Source organism: Phascolarctos cinereus, unplaced genomic scaffold (genome assembly GCF_003287225.1).
Source record: "Phascolarctos cinereus isolate Bilbo 61053 unplaced genomic scaffold, phaCin_HiC Scaffold_726;HRSCAF=1367, whole genome shotgun sequence".
In the NCBI taxonomy this organism is placed as follows: Eukaryota; Metazoa; Chordata; class Mammalia; order Diprotodontia; family Phascolarctidae; genus Phascolarctos; species Phascolarctos cinereus.
In genome coordinates this window covers 200,421,564-200,440,221 of record NW_027556098.1, presented here as the reverse complement: position 1 = coordinate 200,440,221, position 18,658 = coordinate 200,421,564, and positions in this window count along the sequence as shown.

The following is an 18,658-nucleotide window of genomic DNA, read 5'->3' as shown; positions in this document are numbered from 1 at the left end:
AAGGTTTAAGTACGGCTCTGCTTCCAGTGTGGAGAATGTACTGTCCCAAGCTTTGGGGGTTTTGTGCAGCTGTTTTCAGACATACTTCTACTGACTTCTAAATTTTCAGTTCTTCCAAGGTAGTATGATCAAAGGAGAGTTGTTTAGTCCTTTTCTGGCTTGTGCTACGTTCTGGGAGTGACCACAAGCCCTTTTTTCTGCCTTGGAACTGTGAGGAAGATTCCTTCCCTGCTGCTACCACAAGCTGCACCATGTTAGTGCTCCCCCTTGCTCCAGGACCACCACCCAGGACTGTGACCCAGATGCAAGCATGGGCAAAGCCAGAGAATCCTGCATGAGCACCAGCAAAGAGATCTTTGCAGTCCCCCTCTGATAAGCTGCTCTATCCCCACTGTATGTGGGCTGAGAGCTGTGGAAGCAGCTGCTGCTGCTGTGGCCACTGCTCCAGGGTTGTGGTAGGGCCAGGACTAGACCATGCTCTTCTCTCACCCAGATCCAACAGACCTTCCCCACTGACCTCCTAAGTTGTCTTTGGTGTTTGTGGATTGAGAAGTCTGGAAACTGCTGCAGCTGCCCATGATTCAGTCCTCTACAGCCTGCCCCAGGTTCACTGGGGCCCCTCTTTGCCTGTGCAGCCCACACTGAACTCTACTCCTCTTCCAGCCTGTTGCAACAGACCTTTTTCATTAATCATCCATTTGTTTAGAGTCATTTTTATTTGAAGTATTTGGAGGATTTGGAGGAACTCTCAAGCAAGTCACTCCTTTTACTCTGCCATCTTGGTTCCACTCCCCCAAGTTATCTTTTTTCACACCCAAGTTCATATATCCCCTGAAATCTAGCCAAGAATCACTTGAGGGAGCACACATCCTAGGTTAAGAACCCCTGATCTAGATGATCTCTAAGGTCCTTTCCAACTCTAAATCCCATGAATTTTCCCCCCAGGATGGTAATTCTTCCTCAGGCTGAGGAGGAGGTAAGTGTGGGAAGATTACCTAGTCATCCATACATGAAATTGTATATTTAATAAAGAACCTAAATTAATGTAGCTTTCCCATGTTTTTCCCCAAATCTGGAAGGACCCAAAGACAGAGGAAATAATTCTAACAGTACCAAAGTCTAGTAGTAATATTAAGATATATTAAACATGACTCATATTAAAGTATGAAATATTAGATTTTATGCACCCACACATGTTTCTGGTTTTTCCATTGATTTCATTTTTCTGTTAGATACATTTTTAAGTTTATTTTAAGCATTTAAAATTTTTTTTTGAGTTCCAAATTTTTACCTTCCTACAAAGCCCTTCTTTACCCATTGAGTAGACAAGCAATAAGATACCCATTATACATGTGAAATGATGCAAACACATTTCCTTACAAACCATTTTTTTAAAAAAACCAGAAAAACAAAGTGAGAAAATTTTATTTCAATTTGCATCATGAGTTCTCTTTCTGGAATTTGATAGTGGTTGTCATCATGAATCCTTGCAAATTATCTTGGATCATTTCATTTATTGGAGGAGCTAAGTCTTTCACAGTTGATCATTATTATAATATTGTTGTTACTGTGTACAATGATTTCCTGGTTCTGCTTACTTCATTATGCATCAGATCATATAGATCTTCTCGTGTTTTTCTAAAACCATCTTGATCATCATTTCTTATAGCACAATAGTGTTCCATCCCAATTCTGTGCCACAACTTGTTCAGCCTTTCCCCAATTGATGGATATCACCTCAATTTCCAATTCTTTGTTACCACAAAAATAAACACTTCTGTGTATGTAAGTCACTTTTTCCCCCTTTTTCTTTGATTTCTTTGAGATACAGACCCATAGTAATATTGCTGGGTCAAGGGTATACACAGTTTTATGGTCATTTGGACATGATTCCCAATTGTTCTCCAAATGGTTGGATCAGTTCACTCCAACAATTGTTCCTATTTTCCCACATTCCCTCCAGCATTTGTCATCTCTGATAGGTAAGAGATGGTACCTCAGAATTATTTTAATTTGCATTTCTCTAATTAATATTGATTTAGAGAATTTTTATGACTATGAATAGCTTTGATTTCTTGTTCTGAAAATTACCTGTTTATATCCCTTGCCCATAGGTTAATTGGGGAATGGTTCTTATTTTTTCATACAAATTTGCTCAATTCCTTATGTATTTGAAAAATAGGGTCTTTATCAGAGAATCTTGCTATATATTTTTTGATATTACTTCATTGCCTATGGTATGTTTTAACAAAATGTAGTTTCCCTGATTAACTCTTTTATTAGGTCCATTTTATAGCTCCAGAATTTCATTTGAGGCATAATTTTGGAGTGGTTTGGAAGGGAATGATGGGAGAGTTTGGCTGGGTTGCTGCCACTATCACACCATCGTTTCTCAACCGCTAGATTTATTTTGAGACTAAAATTGCTCAGCATGATTGGCTTTGAAGAAGGAATACTCCAGAAAGAAAAAGAAATGAATTAACATCTCCAAATCTTCTTGTCCATAACAGAAAAGTTTTATATTGAATTAATATGCTTAGCAAATTTTGTCTTTTGTTCAACTGCAGTGGTCAAGTCTTGAGGACTGAAGTAGCCTACTGTTCACTGGTTCTGTGGCTTTTATTTTTGTGGTTTCTAGAATATTTTGGTACCCCAAAGCCACCTTCAAAACGATTTTCTTTTTTGATCTTGACACCCATCTGCTTCATTGTGTCCATAAAACATAATGGATTTTTATCTTGGGATCTATGCAAACTCAAAGGTTCCAGTCCAGATTTTAAGTAATATTGTTTATTCACACCACGTAGGACATTTGGAGGCTTATTAGTCATTTGTATTTGCACTATGCAAATGATAAACATTTATCAAGATATTTAGTCCATTTATGATGTACTTAGCACAATGTTAGGGGGACACTGGTCTAAGGAAAAATAAATTCAAAATGCTAGCAAGAGAAAAAATTTTCAAAAAGTCTATCGAACAGTGATGCACTTTTATAAAGGTGAAGTATGACAATGCAGGTGCTCAAATGGAAAATGTTGATGTTAAAACACATTTTAAAGTCAATACTCACTAGAATCCTAAATAAAAGCATGTGTGGACAATGACAAAACATCAAGCACTTGAGCGGAAAACCATATTTAGAAAAAGTGTCCACAAGGAAATGAAGGAAAGAAGAAAAGAAGAAAAGAAAAGAACTAAACTTTTATTTAATTCCTATTATGTATAGGGCACTGTGTTGAGTGCTTTACAAATATCACCTTGTTTGATTCTCACAACAACCTTGAGAAATAGATGTTATTTTAATATCCATTTTACAGTTGAGGATACTGTGGCAGAAATTAAGTGAATTGGGCTAGGTCATAAAGGTAATAAGTGTCTGTGACCAAAATTGAACTCAGGAATTCTTAGCTCTAGGCCCAGATCTCAATCCATTGAATCATCTGACTCCATTTATATAGACAGTCAAATGATTTAACTGACAGAGAATTATTTCCCTTTATTTTTAATGATGCACATAATAAATATATATCACTTAAATATGCTAATGATTTCTGATTTATATGAGAGCTCCCCTTGTGTGAGAACTCTGTTCACCAATATAGATCACAAGTCATCTATAACTAAAGAGATAAATCCTAGAGAATTTCTTGAGTTACATCGAAGTCCATAGAATCATAGGTTTAAACCTAGAAGGACATCAGAGGTCATTTAGTCCAACACCCTAAATTTACAAATGATAAAACTAAGAATGATTTATGTCACTAGGAAATATTGTAGGAAAGATTTGAACCCAGGTGTTCCTGACTCAGTGGCCATAATTGTTTTCCCTACATCATGAACTACCCTTTTGTAGGAACTTTGCCATATTCAGGTTGTTCCCAGAAAGATAAGCTGAAGTTTACATATTAGTATTCTTAATCAAATTAGCAAAGTAAAATCAAATACCTCACTGAAATCAAATACCAGATGCTCAAGAATTTTGAAGGAATCCAGGAATAAAATGGAGAGGGCAGATAGACCATTGATTAAAATATAAATACATAACTTGTTTTGAAAAAATGTCACAAGGCTGGATTACAGATATGACCTTGTTCATAAAAAAGTTATTCAGAGGAAATACATGAATTTATAGAGCAATAAGTCATTTCTGAACCAGGTTAGCTTGCAGGCTTTATAAGGCAGGTTAAGCTCATTTAGCACTTAAATAAAAATAGCCTATTGGGAAAAGGGAATATGGTTGCTGAAAGGGGAAATTATGATTGACTTACTACTTTTCGTAGATTTGCTGTAAGGAAAGTGTTTTATAAGCCATAAAACCTTCTATAAATGTGTTATTTATTATTTCTGTAGTTCATAGAGGGGGTATATAGAAATGTAAACAAAAGGGATAAAAGGGAAGTGCTTGATGAAATCCACTTTGACAATCAAAAAACTTTTAACAAATTTCCACATTAAATACTACATTAAAAATTATAATCGGGATCCTGGAGAAATGTTTTGTAACAATTTGACAGAGACAAGAAATGAACAGAATTATATGGGCACTCACTGAATGGTGAAGTATGAAGAGTGTTATAACGGGGCTAATTAAACAGCTTTAAAAATGTTTTGGGGGCAGGTAGGTGGCAGTGGATAGAACACCACCCCTCTGGGCAAGTCATTTAACCCTGATTGCCTTACCAAAAAACAAAACAAAACAAAAAAACTGCTTTTGGTATAAGGAATAAACAGGAAACTTGTGGGAGACACTAACAGCTCAGGCAGAGAAAAAAAAAATAAAGCCAGAGGGGATATAAATACTTTTATGACACTGGTGCAGTAGAGAAAAAACTGATTCTGGAATTAAAGTTCAGAAAAGGACAATGGAAATGATTAGAAGATAATGGTGCTGCCATTTGAGGAAGATAGAAAGAATTAGGGCACTGGCATTAAAAGTAAAGGCTAAGAATGAATATAAACATTTTTTTTCCATGAATGTCAAAGTCAATGAATACCTGTTCACAAATTTCTAAAATGCTGCGATAAGAAGCCTCCTTCTCTTTTATACCTATTCCACCTGTCCTCCAGTTGATATGATGCTTTAGCAGTCATAGAAACAACATATCCTTTGAAACTTCAATTAGATAAATATAGTATTATAATGAGAAATATTGCCTAGGATATTATTAATGTAGATGTGTAAAAGAAAACAGATGGGAAGTCCTTTTACTTACTCTATTGGTACCAATAGAATGTTAAAATACCAATACGACTTCCTTCTTCCTTCCTGTTTTCCTTTGGAAGATGTTCTATGGAGGATTTATAAGAAGACATAGAAAGAGGAAGTAAAAATTTTAAAAATGCAAATAAAAATTGAAGTATGGCTTATTAGAGGGAATACCCATATCCTTGACATCACAGGTATATTGAATTTTTAGTATATGTTGCTTAAGGCAGCATGTAATGTTTATAGAACTCACAAGCCCAAATGAAATTATAGAAGGGAATGAAAATAGATTCTGTGGGGATTGGATAAATATTCTAAAAGAATCAGAAAGGAAAATCACACTTTCCAAGAGCATATTCTTGGAGCCTATTTTTGAAATAGAGTACTGGTATGAATTGATCACAGATATGGCTCTTTCTCGCAATTCCTGTGTTAGTCATTATGTTTCAGTAGGTACAAGTGACTTGGAGTTAAATTTCTTTCTCATTTGTCTACACATGTGCTTTGTGGAGCTCCTTGCATGTATTAGGCATTTAATATGTTTGTTGAATCTAATTCCTTCATGTTTCAAGCCATATTAAAATAAGCTTGAAATTAAAATAAGTTTAAAATAACCTTTATTGACTTGATTTCTTATTCTTAAGTCACTTTAAAATAGTATATCCTTTTGTCTACATATTCCAGATATTTTGCTGTTTTCTAAAGTGAAAGGTATCTAATAAATATTTTTCAAACAAATTCCTTTGTGCTTTTCAAGTCTTCTTGAAATGATTTTAATATATTCTTCTTGTCTTGATTTCATGTATTTTGAATAATCCTCAAATAATATATACGTATCAGTACATAGGAAAAGATACTTATCTATAGGAAATTGTAAGAAGAGAACGTTTTACAACAAGTAACCTTCACAAAGAGTTAACTTCACAAAGAGTATTAAAGGTTTAAAGATCATTTATTTATTTGTTTGTTTTCTTTTTGCTGAGGCAATCAGGGTTAAGTGACTTGCCCAGGGTTATAAAGCTAGTAAGTGTCAACTTCTGAGGCTGGATTTAACTCAGGTCCTCCTGCCTCCAAGGCCAGAGCTGTATCCACTGTGACACCTAGCTGCCCCCCATTTAAATATTTTTAATGGATATTCAGATAAGAATCCATCACTGAAACATTTGATTCGTTGCATATATTGAATAGAGTCTAACTTATTTTCTTTGCATTGTTGCTTCCACTGACCTGCCTGAATTAGTCTGAAACCGTATCTCATCTTATAGATATTCAGATTAATAGCCAGGTTTCCTGATTTCTCAAGACAATGTTTCTATTGCAGTTAAGCCATTAGGTCACCTTTTACTAAACTGTGTAGACTGTATGATTTTCTTTCAACTAGATCATTAATGAGTCCACTGAGAAACTTTTGGCTTAATAGTAAAACTGGGGCTTTGGGGTTTCTGTTCTTTCAGTGAAAATAACTATTTCTTGAGTTTCCTCCACCTAGTTTATTCCCATTCTAATAGTCCCTAATCTGGGCAGCAACATTTATACTGTGGGACCCAATTATAGGCTCTGATTAAAATAAACCTAAGGATAGGAACAAAAAATAAACAATAACTTTCTTTAGTGACAGTTTAGATAACCCAACCCAACCCAGTTACAAAGTTTTAACTAAAGATTTGCTTCCCTTTTGTGCCCTTCCGGTCTGTTTTCTAACTGATATAATGAGTTAAAATTTGTAGAAACATCTCCTTAGCAACCAAGGTTTTTTTACTTTTATAAACACTTTGTAGTCATGACAACAGAGCAGAGGGGAAAAGATAGCTTATGTGTCATCTTCAGGAAGGATTAAATTATATGGTTAAGATCTTAAGAAATCTCAGAATTAGGAGGAAGGACAGGTGGAATAAAAGGACCAGAAAGTGGCTTTAGAAAAAGCACTGAACTTAGGATGAAGAGAGCCCTTGGATTCAGTCACAACTCTGACACTCATTAGTTGTAGCTATCTCAGTTGTTTACTCTAGGAAATGAAGACAATAATAAAAAAAAAATCCACCTCACAAGATGGTGATAAAAAGCGTTTTTAACATGTTAAAGTATTATGTGCATATAAGTTACTATAAAATATGATTCCAGAGGGACTCTTGGCTCCACCCTCTATAACTCAATTTTTTTTTCTTCTACTATGAAATTCAGGGTTTTATTATCAGCAATCCCTTCTTATTTCTTGAGGTTACATTCTCTTCTTTCTGATATGTAGTATTATAATACCAGAATAATCACCAGGAAAGGCATTAAATTTACTTTTCTCCCTTAAAGCAGTTTGAAGGCTTTCTTTGAGATGTTTAAAAAAAAAACTTCACTACTCATTGTGTCATATTCAAATACTTCAGGTGGTTTTACAGGGCTCAGATGTCATGCTGCCAGTGGCTAAGCGGAGCTATTATTTTTACATGGGAGGAAAGTGGGCATTAGGATCTAGGAGGTTCATTGGTTAAGGTAAAAAGCCAATATAGATAATAGTTAGAGAAATAATGACAATATTTAGGTCCTCGACTGGGACTTTAAGGAGAAAGATGAAGCATGTTAGGTGGTATGTTAGGCTTTGGTTCTCATCTAGGTTGGGTCAACAGTAGAAGCTTTGCCTTATTCTCAGTAGGGTGAAAACCAAGCTATCCTGTTGATTCAGTGAGTTATGGCAGAATAACAGCGGACCCTGGGGCAGAAGATAAGCTTGTGAGAGGCTGGTGAATCACTATTGCTACAGAAAGTACTGTCCTCAGCTCCTCAAATTACAAATGACATTCCTTAGGGAAAATCATCCACTTTCTCTAATACTAATCAAACTCTTCTCTCTCCCATACACCTCAGGCCTTCCCTTCCAATGTATCAGGATTTTCTTGTCTCTTGTGTTGTGATCTTTTCAGCCCAATGAGATATTCAACAAACTTTCCTTCACATTAGAACTTTTTTTTCTCATCCTCCTTCTTTTTTGCAGGCACTCATAGAGTCCTAGTTTACCCCAGAAACATAGCATCCATCCCATTTATTCTAATATTGCACATGCCTTTCTGTATGTACTTTTGAAACATTGGTTAAGGAAGGGGAGTTGCCCCCTTCAGAACTTCCCTTTCTGATCATTACTCAGCCACATATCCTTTTAGATTTCATTCTATCAGATATATAACCCTACCCAAATTATTTTAAGCTTTGGAGCTACTCTTATCTAATAGTAATCTGTGGTAATTGCTTTGATTCTAACCAACTTCCAACTAAGTGAATGATTCAACAATTTAATTTATTCAGTGGGCCAGAATTTAGATGTGCAATGTAGTAAAAGTATATATTTGCATAAAGATGTATGTATATACATACTTATGCACACCTTAACACAAACATATAATTGCATAGTGAAAAGTAGGTAGGCCTCAAAGTAAGCATGATATAGGCAAAAATATTTGTGTGACCCTGAGCAAGTCACTTAAATTCACAGCACCCTGGGTAATTCTCAAAGCCTGTATGTTACATCTTTTTACAAAATATTCATAAGTATTCTTGCCTTGACCAAGATTTGGTATATGCTTTCAGGATGGCAAAAATACAGCGATTTGGATATCTGCTTTAGTACAAAAAAATTAGAAATATAAATCTCCCTTTAGAAAAAAAAAAACCCTTATAATGTATCCCAAAGCCAAAATAATTATTTTTGGTTAGTCCATGTCACCAACAACCCTCTTGAAAAATCTTGTTCCACTTTATCCACACAAGTCTTCAAGGTAGGTTTGTTATTATCCCCATTTTACAGTTGTGGAAATTGAAAAAGGCAGAGGTTAAGTGACTTGCTTGGGGTCACATAACCATTAAGTATCTGAGACTAGATATGAACTCAGATATTCTTCAGAGTTCTAGGCACTGTGCCACTCAGCTGTTCAAGAGAACAGATAATGTACACTTAAGAAACAGAAATAGGGAACACTAAACAAAATTATTAGAGTAAATTATATCATTGTAATCAAGGCACTGTCAGAGTAAGAGAGGAAGTAACCTTTTGGATGATTCCATGTCACTCAATTTTCAAGGATAGTTATGTTTGACAAGGCAAATAGATGTAAATTATAGCAACTGAAACATTCATTGAATATCTACTATGTGCAAAATACTACAATGGGTGGTGAATCATTAAATTTAATATTTCATAAAGTGGCTTATAAAATATTGATGATAAATACAGTCAATGCTGATATTTACATTAAATGAATTAATTTTAACTCATTAAAATAGCAACTTTTTGGTTGTTTCTTCTATTTTTCCATAAGGTTTCTTTGTCTGCTGATCCCCATTTGTTTTCTTTCCCTTTTATATGGGTATATCTAAATATGTAAGGTTTTTCTACTTTGGCTTTTTTTCCCATTTTTTTCTCATTTTATAAAATATTTTTTTTCATTTTAAAGAATTCATCATACTTATAAATCTTATTTACATTTTTGCATTGTTTCACATGAATATATCAGAATACATTAAATGGGTTACTATGTTGAACATATATATCCCTTCAAATTTTTTGAAATAACAAATATTACTACTATCACAATTGTATACAGATAACTCTTGTGTGTTGTTATTGATTTCACTATGATCACAGATTATTCCCAACAATGGAATTATAAACAAGTCAAGTATCATGATTTTTTAAACTTTTACTACATACTAGAGCATACTGGTTCACAATCCCATCAGATATGAATTAATTCACACATGAGTTATTGCAAAGTTCCATTCTTCCCTTCCATCCATGCACATCATTGTTTTTAGTTAATTTTAGTAATTTTATAGTTATTATGTGAAACCTCAAAGTTGCTGTAATTTGCATTACTGTGATTGTGAGTGAAGTTGATATTTTTTCCTCAATGATTTGTTAACACTTTATTCTTTCTCTCTGAAAACTGTAAATTTTTTGGAAATTTATGTATTTAAGGATAAGAACCTTGTAAAAATTTAACAGTTCCTAATATATTTGAAGTAAGTCTGTATCTATTATATTTGGTGGATGGTTTTTCCCACTGTGTTTTTCAGTTTATTTTGATTATATTGATTTTGTTATACAAAATTTGTTTTAATGTAATTGAACACTCTGTCTTGTTAATTATTTCTATTTGCTTAATGGAAACAAAATCATTACTCTACAACAAAAATTCTAGTTTATTTCTTACAATTATTGGTGTTGACCCTTCCGTTGTCTGATGCCTGATTTCCCATCTATTCCAAGGTCATAATAATTAGTCTGATGATGACATTTGTTATTCTCTGAATACATTTCACCCTTATTCCTTTAATCTAGGAAGTTAGAATACCTAATTCAGCTTACACATTGACAGTAAACCATGATTTGTTTTAGCCAGTGAAGATAAGGCCTCTTTAGAGAATGTGGGAGAGGATATCTTATATTTAGGATTGTGGGTGACTTGGGATATTCACAGTGGGGATCATTGGAACTAAATGTATTCATCGAAGTATCTCTGTTGTTCAAACCCTGCTTCTGATACTTCCTAGCTTTGTAGCCTTAGGTAAATAATTTTAGAACTCTGGGCCTCGTATATGTGTGTGTGTGTGTGTGTGTGTGTGTGTGTGTGTGTGTGTGTGTGTATACACACAATACATATATACACACATACCCATATACACATATAATATACACATACATGTACATATATACATTATAATATATACATATACATACACGTATATTCACACATGAGTGTGTATTGTTTATATCTGTATACATGTATATGTGTGTATGTGTGTATATATATATTAACTTGGGCTATAATAGATGACCTCTGAGGTCATTTTTAGCTTTAGATGAAGTATCTTTCATAATTTAAAGTGTTGTGTGAGAGCACCTGTCACCTTGGATGATGTTTGCTATACATTACAGTAAAAAGTTTGATATCATACAAGCATCACAGTAAAATAATCTGATGATGTATGAGATAATTAGGTAGTGTTTAAAAGAGGAAGTTTTATCTTACTGGCTGTCATTGTTCTGTTCCTCACCCCTTGCACGCAGCATCTTCTGTCTTGGAACTGAGAACTGTATCTCCACACTAGAGCCTTTCAGAATCACATCTGACTTCCTGGAGAAGGTAATCCACTCATCTTTATAGCTCCAACCTTACAGACCAACTCAGTTGATAAGTAGTAAATGGGTATAGATTAGTCCACAATATCTTTAGCTTGTCCTAAACCTAAGACTATTCTTCATTTCACACTTCATCAAGCCATGCAACCATCTGCTTGACCTGTTTCATCCACCTTTTCTCTCTCCCTGGAACAAAATTCCCTTTCCTGGTCACTGCTTGTCTATTTGTGTCTTCAGACATCAGAATATAAACTAATTGATGGTAGAGACTCTTTCTCTTGAAAAAAAATATAGATATTTACACACCCATACAAATCTACATTTGTATGTATATATGGGTATATGCCCTCCACACATGTGTAGATGTATATCTCTATATGTACATATATGCATATATGTGTTTATATATCTATATATAACTACATATTATCTATCTACACATAGATAGATAGATAGATAGATAGATAGATAGATAGATAGATAGATAGATAAATATAGGTACATGTGTATATGATGCATGGATGTGTATATTTGCAATGATTACCATACTACCTGGCACATAGTAAGGTATACACATGAATATATGTATATGTACATGCATACATGTATATGTATGTATCTATATACATACATACACACATATATGTACACATATATGTTCATGCATACACATAGACATATTTTTTCAGAGTTGCAAAAATGAATGCATTAATTTGAAATGGCAACTTGGACTTAAAAGAACAGTGAGATAGATGGCTATAATATAATGAATTTCCTGTCTTTGGAAATAAGGATTAAAATGCAGTTAAATGCATTCTATTACACCAAATTTATTTCTAGCCTATCAAAGGTCTAACTTGAATAAACCAAATAATATTTAAAAAGTGTTTTGCAAATCTTAAAGCACTATATAAATAGTAGCTATAGTAGTAATAGTAGTAGTGCTAGTAGTAAGTGATAGGGCCATCATTACTGTAGATTAAAACCATAACACTAAGATAAAAAGTAGTATTGCATTGAAACATTAAAATAAAAGTTTTATTCACAATTAATATGGTGATAATTTTAAGGAGGGGGATACAGAATTGTTTAAAATCATTTGAATATTGTTAAATATATCTTTGAAGAAGCATGATACATATTCCTTTCAGAAAAATGTGCTGCTGATTCAGCCAGAATTGTGATTTCTCCTTTCACAATGAAGAGGCACTTCACTTATCCAGCAATCAGTTCTTCTATTAGGAAGTCCCAGGCTTCCTAATGTAAGGGGGAAAAAAAATCAAATGATTCTTTGAAAGAAAGGAAGGAAGGAAGGAAGGAAGGAAGGAAGAAAGAAAGAAAGAAAGAAAGAAAGAAAGAAAGAAAGAAAGAAAGAAAGAAAAAGAAAGAAAGAAAGAAAGAAAGAAAGAAAGAAGCCATGCACTATACCCTACACTATACTACATCACAAATTGATGAAGATGGAATCTTGAAAATGTGCAAAATATTATTTCCCTACTTAATTATTGTAGTAATGCAGAGAGGTCTCATGCATCACATTTTCCAAATGATTTGCTTTTTGGTTCAGGAAAATTCTAGATGACAGAGGTATAACATCCTAAAATTTGTATATAGTATGTCACTACATAAGATATTTGGGGCCAGAATCACTAAATTATGAAGTGGTTGTGATTTTTTTCCCATTGCTTCTCAGTTCAAATCCTACTTTCAGTAAGAAGGAGAGAACAAGCATTGAGAGAATTGTGAGAATTTTTGTGAACCAAACTGACTCCATCTTGTAAAACTATCTTCATTTGAGTCCTGTATGTCATTTTCCTATAAATTCCATCTGTTTGCTAATTGTGGGAATTCCATGACATCCTTTTTCACATATGAGAATGTCTACCTGTTCACTCCTCCACGCAATTTAGAAAGTCCCTAATTTTACCTTGAATTAGAAATCAGGCCACACAATCTTGAATCCAAGTTTATATGCTAATTGCTTTCTTTTAATAAAGAAAAATCTCTCTCCCCCTATATTCTGGGACAAATGCTTTTCTGAGAGGGTTTGATCCCAGTTTGCTGTGCAACTGCATGCCTTGCCAATAAATTGATATACTTGGAAGCACAAACCTTTGTTGTTGTTGTTGTTGTTTGTTTGTTTGTTTTCAGTTATTGCGAATGTCACAGTTTTTGGCAAAATCCAGCCAGGTCAAGACAGGATTCAGACCCTCAGGAAGATCTTTTCGCATCATGGGAAACTGTCCTTGTGGTCAGACTCCCCCCCATCTCAATTTTTATTTTTCTGAACTAAGGTAAGGTTTACCCCTACCTTACTGGGAAAGGAATGCTTCCTTTAAGCAAATGATAGCTTCTTTTAACAGTAAAATACAGAAGAATTCTTCCACTACAAATGTGGAAAAATTTCTTTCAGCATGGGAGTAGGGCAAAAGCATACTATTAAGAACATTTACTTAAGGAAATTCTTATTGGCCTGGAAACATGCATAGCTTTCTGTACAGGAATGGAGGGGGTGACTAAAAGGTAAAAGCTCTCAAATTGCACTATGATGTATAAAAATCTAAATGGGTCCTATACACTTACTGCAAGTACATTACTGCACATTTTAGAAAATTTTGTTCTCTAAACTTTTGTGTTTTCTTGTATTATCTGTGATCTGGTCACATTAGGGTTACAGAATAAAGTCAGATATAAAAGGGAAAATGATTTCCTGATTTCAGGAAATAAATGAATTAGAGAACAAATTTGTAAGTGAAATGTAATAGCCTTAGTGTAAATTTCCAAATTATGGTAACTGCTGGCAATATTTTAGTAGATTTTGGAGGTTGGCAGATTAAGTTTAAATTCTCTCTCCCCTATTTGGAGGGAAGGATTTCAAGTTAGGAAAGAGGGGGGAGTGATGAGGTTTAGGAATTCAGGGGTGCTGGTACCCCAAAATTACAACATATGGGTCCTGCCTGAAAGAACTTGACCCAAGCCTTCTTGCAGCCAAAGACTAGGTTTACTAGAACATCAGTTATATTGGCCACTCTTAAGGAGTCTGAACATCAGTGGGGTATTGGCTAGATTATAGGAATCTAAACCTTGGCTAGATTTTAAAAACCTAAGCATCTTAATGGAGACAAAATGGACCTTATATACAGAAAGACTGTGGGAGGCACCCAGGAGTGGCCAAGTAGTTTGGGGTGACTGAAGGAGGTGCCTAAGGAAGATCTGAACAGGAGTGGCCATTAAACTAGGATGAATAGAATGCCTGGGACCTGGACCTCATGGCCAAGGGAGAATAGAGCCTAGCTAGGATTAAGGGTGGGAAATGGCCTGGGGCCATAGGGAGGTAACAGATTTGGGAGTCTGGGCAGTAGCCACAGTGGAAGGCCAGTTGATGGGATTATAGTCTCAGGCACATACCAGAGATTAAGCCAAATTGGAAAGTCCATGGTTTTTCCTTTCTTGGGTCCAGATCCCAACCCCATCAGGAGGACTATTGATTCCATTCAGATAAGCACGTTTAAAGCAAGTGCTGAATTGGTAACTCACCCTTTCTCCTTTTCCTATCTGAAAATGCATTGAGCACAAGCTTAAGGAAAGTATCTTAATGAATTTAGGGGTTCCACTTTGCAGAATCTGCATCAAGGGAATATAAGAATAAGACTCTCTGAAAGATAAAAAGGAGAAACCTAAACCAAAAATTCAGAAAATCTTGGCCCTTACCCAAGTAGCTATGGTTCCCTTTGGCTCTTTTTCAAGCCTTACCTGCTCAAGCAGCCCTGGCTCCTGTTCAAGTAGTATTGAGAAACTGTGAACTTCATGAGTGTTTTTATTGTCACAGAAAGGGCCAGGTTGCCAGAGAATGGAAAAAAAAAAAAGGCTGTAGTTTACAATTTAAATTTACCTGATACTTAAGAACTGCCTGTTAATAATAACACTTTTCTGATAATGAAAAGAGTAAAAAAGAAATTGTGTTTAGATCAGAGAGTAACTTAAAATTAAAATTTAATGAAGGTATTATGGCAAAGGAGATTTTTAATGAAGGGATGGCTGCTGCCTACTCTACCCTCATTGTTGCCTGGGAGTAGACACTATTGTGGATACTGAGAATAGATATTCAAATGATAGGGCTTTGGGGGGGTTAAGAGATGACCAGGAACTAGGAATATCTTTTGGAAAGGCTGAAGTAGAACTCTCAAAGCCTTATATAAAAGAACTATACTTTAGGGAAAATTAGAAGTAAAGTCAATAAATAATATTAAAAAAGAAACCATGAATTTTTAAGCTCTTAGAAATCACAAAAGGTAACATTATTGCAATTAATCGAGGTCATTTAAAAATTTTAGTGCTAAATTCTGAAGGAGAAATACTATGAGCGAAGATTAGTTCAAACCTCTTATGCTCCAAAACTTGAAGATTCCAAAGCTTTAAGGCTTCTTAGAGCCTCTCCCTATCTTTCCCACAGGGTTGAAACCGAAAAGCCTCAGGGAAAGGTGAGAGGATGTGGCTAGGTTATGTATACAAAAGCAATTGATTTGGCTTTGGGGGCAATTTAAAAGGAAATGAGAAAAAGTTTTGGGGAGTTGTGAGTGCCACCACAAATCTCTGAAAATGAGACAGAATTTTGTTCTGAAACTGAATAGGATAATTATGATAAATCAAAACCTAATACCAACTGTGTTGGATGCATGTCCTTAAGACTTTTATTAGCTCTGTGATCTTAAGCAAATTACTTCACCTTTGCCTATTTCAGTTTCCTAATTTGCAAAGGGATTAGCACCTACTTCTCTGGGTTGTTTTAAGTATCAAATGATATAATGATTGAGAAGTTCTTAACATTGTCCAGCATATGGTAAGCGCTAAATAAATGTTGATTATTATTATTATTATTTCTGTAATTGAATGTAATTGATGCATATTGGATAACACATTTTATGTGCCTAATTTTATATGTGATTAGTATAAAATTCCAAAGGTAATAAGAGGAATGATTTTCTATGTAAGATAATTTGGAAATACATTTGGCTGAATTGATGTGTGGACATGAGCTCTGTAATGACTATACTATATGTTAGAACTTCCGTTCTTCACAGGGGAGCAGGATAATGGAGTTACACAACAACCAGCCAATTAGAAGGATTTCTGAGGCTCAAAGTTGCTTGACATACCAGTGATCCTTTGCAAAGTGAACTTTAGATGAACTTGGAGATGTCTGCAGAGGCCAGACCAGCCTTGTATAGCTTAAGGGCAGCCTTGAGCAGCAACTGTAGACTCCAGAGTTTCCAAACACCTTACTCCCTGACTTATCAACTTATCACACCTACAGATTTCTTCTCCCTTAAAGCTCCCTCCTCTTCTGAAAGCCTTAAGAAATGATATTATCTCACCCCTTTTCTCTCCCCTTGGAGCAGACAAGAACTCCCTCTACCTCTCTGATCTCTTGTAGCATTTTCTCTCCTCTACAAGCATTTTTTTTCAAAGGACAAATGCATTTAATTGGTGTATTGGACTGTTTGATTTCAGGCCCCTTTATGGGCCTGGTGTTCATTTGTTAACAATTGTCATCTGACTGGTAATAAATTTTGTTTCACGTTTAAAATACAATATATTGTGCATTTTGTTAGCATATTTCTAATTTTTTTCTCACATTGTGGAATGTGAGAAATCATTCTTTCAGAAATACTGTTAGATTAATTCTCTTTTTAATAGGGGTGCTGTTAGATTATGAATTGAGCTTTTAAAAAGCGATATAAAATAGATATTTGAAAGCTATTAAATATTTAATGGGGTATAATTTGCTTAATAAAAATAATAATAATAATTTTTTGGGGGGGCATTTTTCCCAGACCCTTTAAGGTATCCATATCAGTGAAGTTCTTTTAGATTTTTATTCATACTACATTATAATATCTTACCAGGCCTGCTGAATGCATGTTGTAAGATCTAAAGTACCAAAGCAGAGGTTCCCAAACTACTTTGGCCTACCACTCCCTTTTCAAAAAATAAAATACTCAGCCCCCCCCAAATGTACTTTCTTTAATCCTTAAACATTTTTAAAATTTGTTATCATGTCAAAAAAATATAAAATACTTTTTAAAAAGCTGATAGATCTTAAATTTTATAATTTATTGTATTGCATTGAACTTTTGATGATGCAATATTGTATCACGTAACTGTACAAAATCATATTGTAAGCTAATCATTACATACACATTTTCTTGTCATTGCATGCTGGACTTCTGGACAATGCCCAATATGCTCACCTGTCAACACTTGCTTGTTAAGAATTGTTAAAGTACTTGACAACTGATCCATTATAACTTTCATTTTGTGTGTTTATTTGTAAAATAATGTAATTACTGAAACTTTCACTCTGTCACTCAATGGATGAAACATATAAGAAAGGTTTTTCAAAATTTTATCTTCTCTTTCCTTATGCTTTCACGGCCTCCTTATTTTCAGTCAATGCCCCCCATTACACCTGAGGCTAGACTGCCCCCCCAATCATTCCAGCACCCCTCAGAAGGCAGTATTGCCCACTTTGGGAATCTATGAAGTTTAAGAACCTAGAATTGAGAAAATGGAATCCTCTCTCCTATTTCCTGTCAAAGGGAGGGGGAGATTTGCAAGTTTACTATCATAAAGAATGTGTTTTCATCTGAAATTATTTGCCTATCAATTATGTACAATGATAAAATATCTGAATATTCTGTAATGAAGTTATATTTTTGAGCTAATTTAATATTACTGGAATTTGGATTCAAGTATTTTAAGATAGGGTCTTTGAATTTGAAGTCCATTGTTGCTAAGTGAATTTTAAGTAGACTATCATGTGTATTCACTGTATGTGTAATTTGAAGAACTCTAAAACATGGTTATTTTTAATTTATAAGTGAAGTATAAATTAAATATAACTGTTAGGGAAATATGAGAAAACTAATAATATTCAAGCCCTAAGGTGTGAATAGTGAAATTGCACTATTTGTGGAAAAATTTCTTGAGATTATATTTTTAAATTGTTTTGAATTTTACTTATAGAGATAGTTGTTTAACTTATCACGAAGACAATAGTCTATCTTTAAAAAAGAAAATGACACATACTGCAGTCTGAGAACTGCTATAGTTGGATACCTTTCCCTGGGAAAAGCAGAGAGGATGATCTTGATGTGGCTTAATGATAGGATCCTCTTGATTCAATATCCTCATGGTGCTAAACTTTCCCACTTCATTAATACTAAGCCTGGCTTTTGATATACTGTGAATAATATGGAATTTGCTACATGACAGGCTCTTAAATATGACTCATTCCTGAAATTAAACAGAGATAAGGGAGTTTT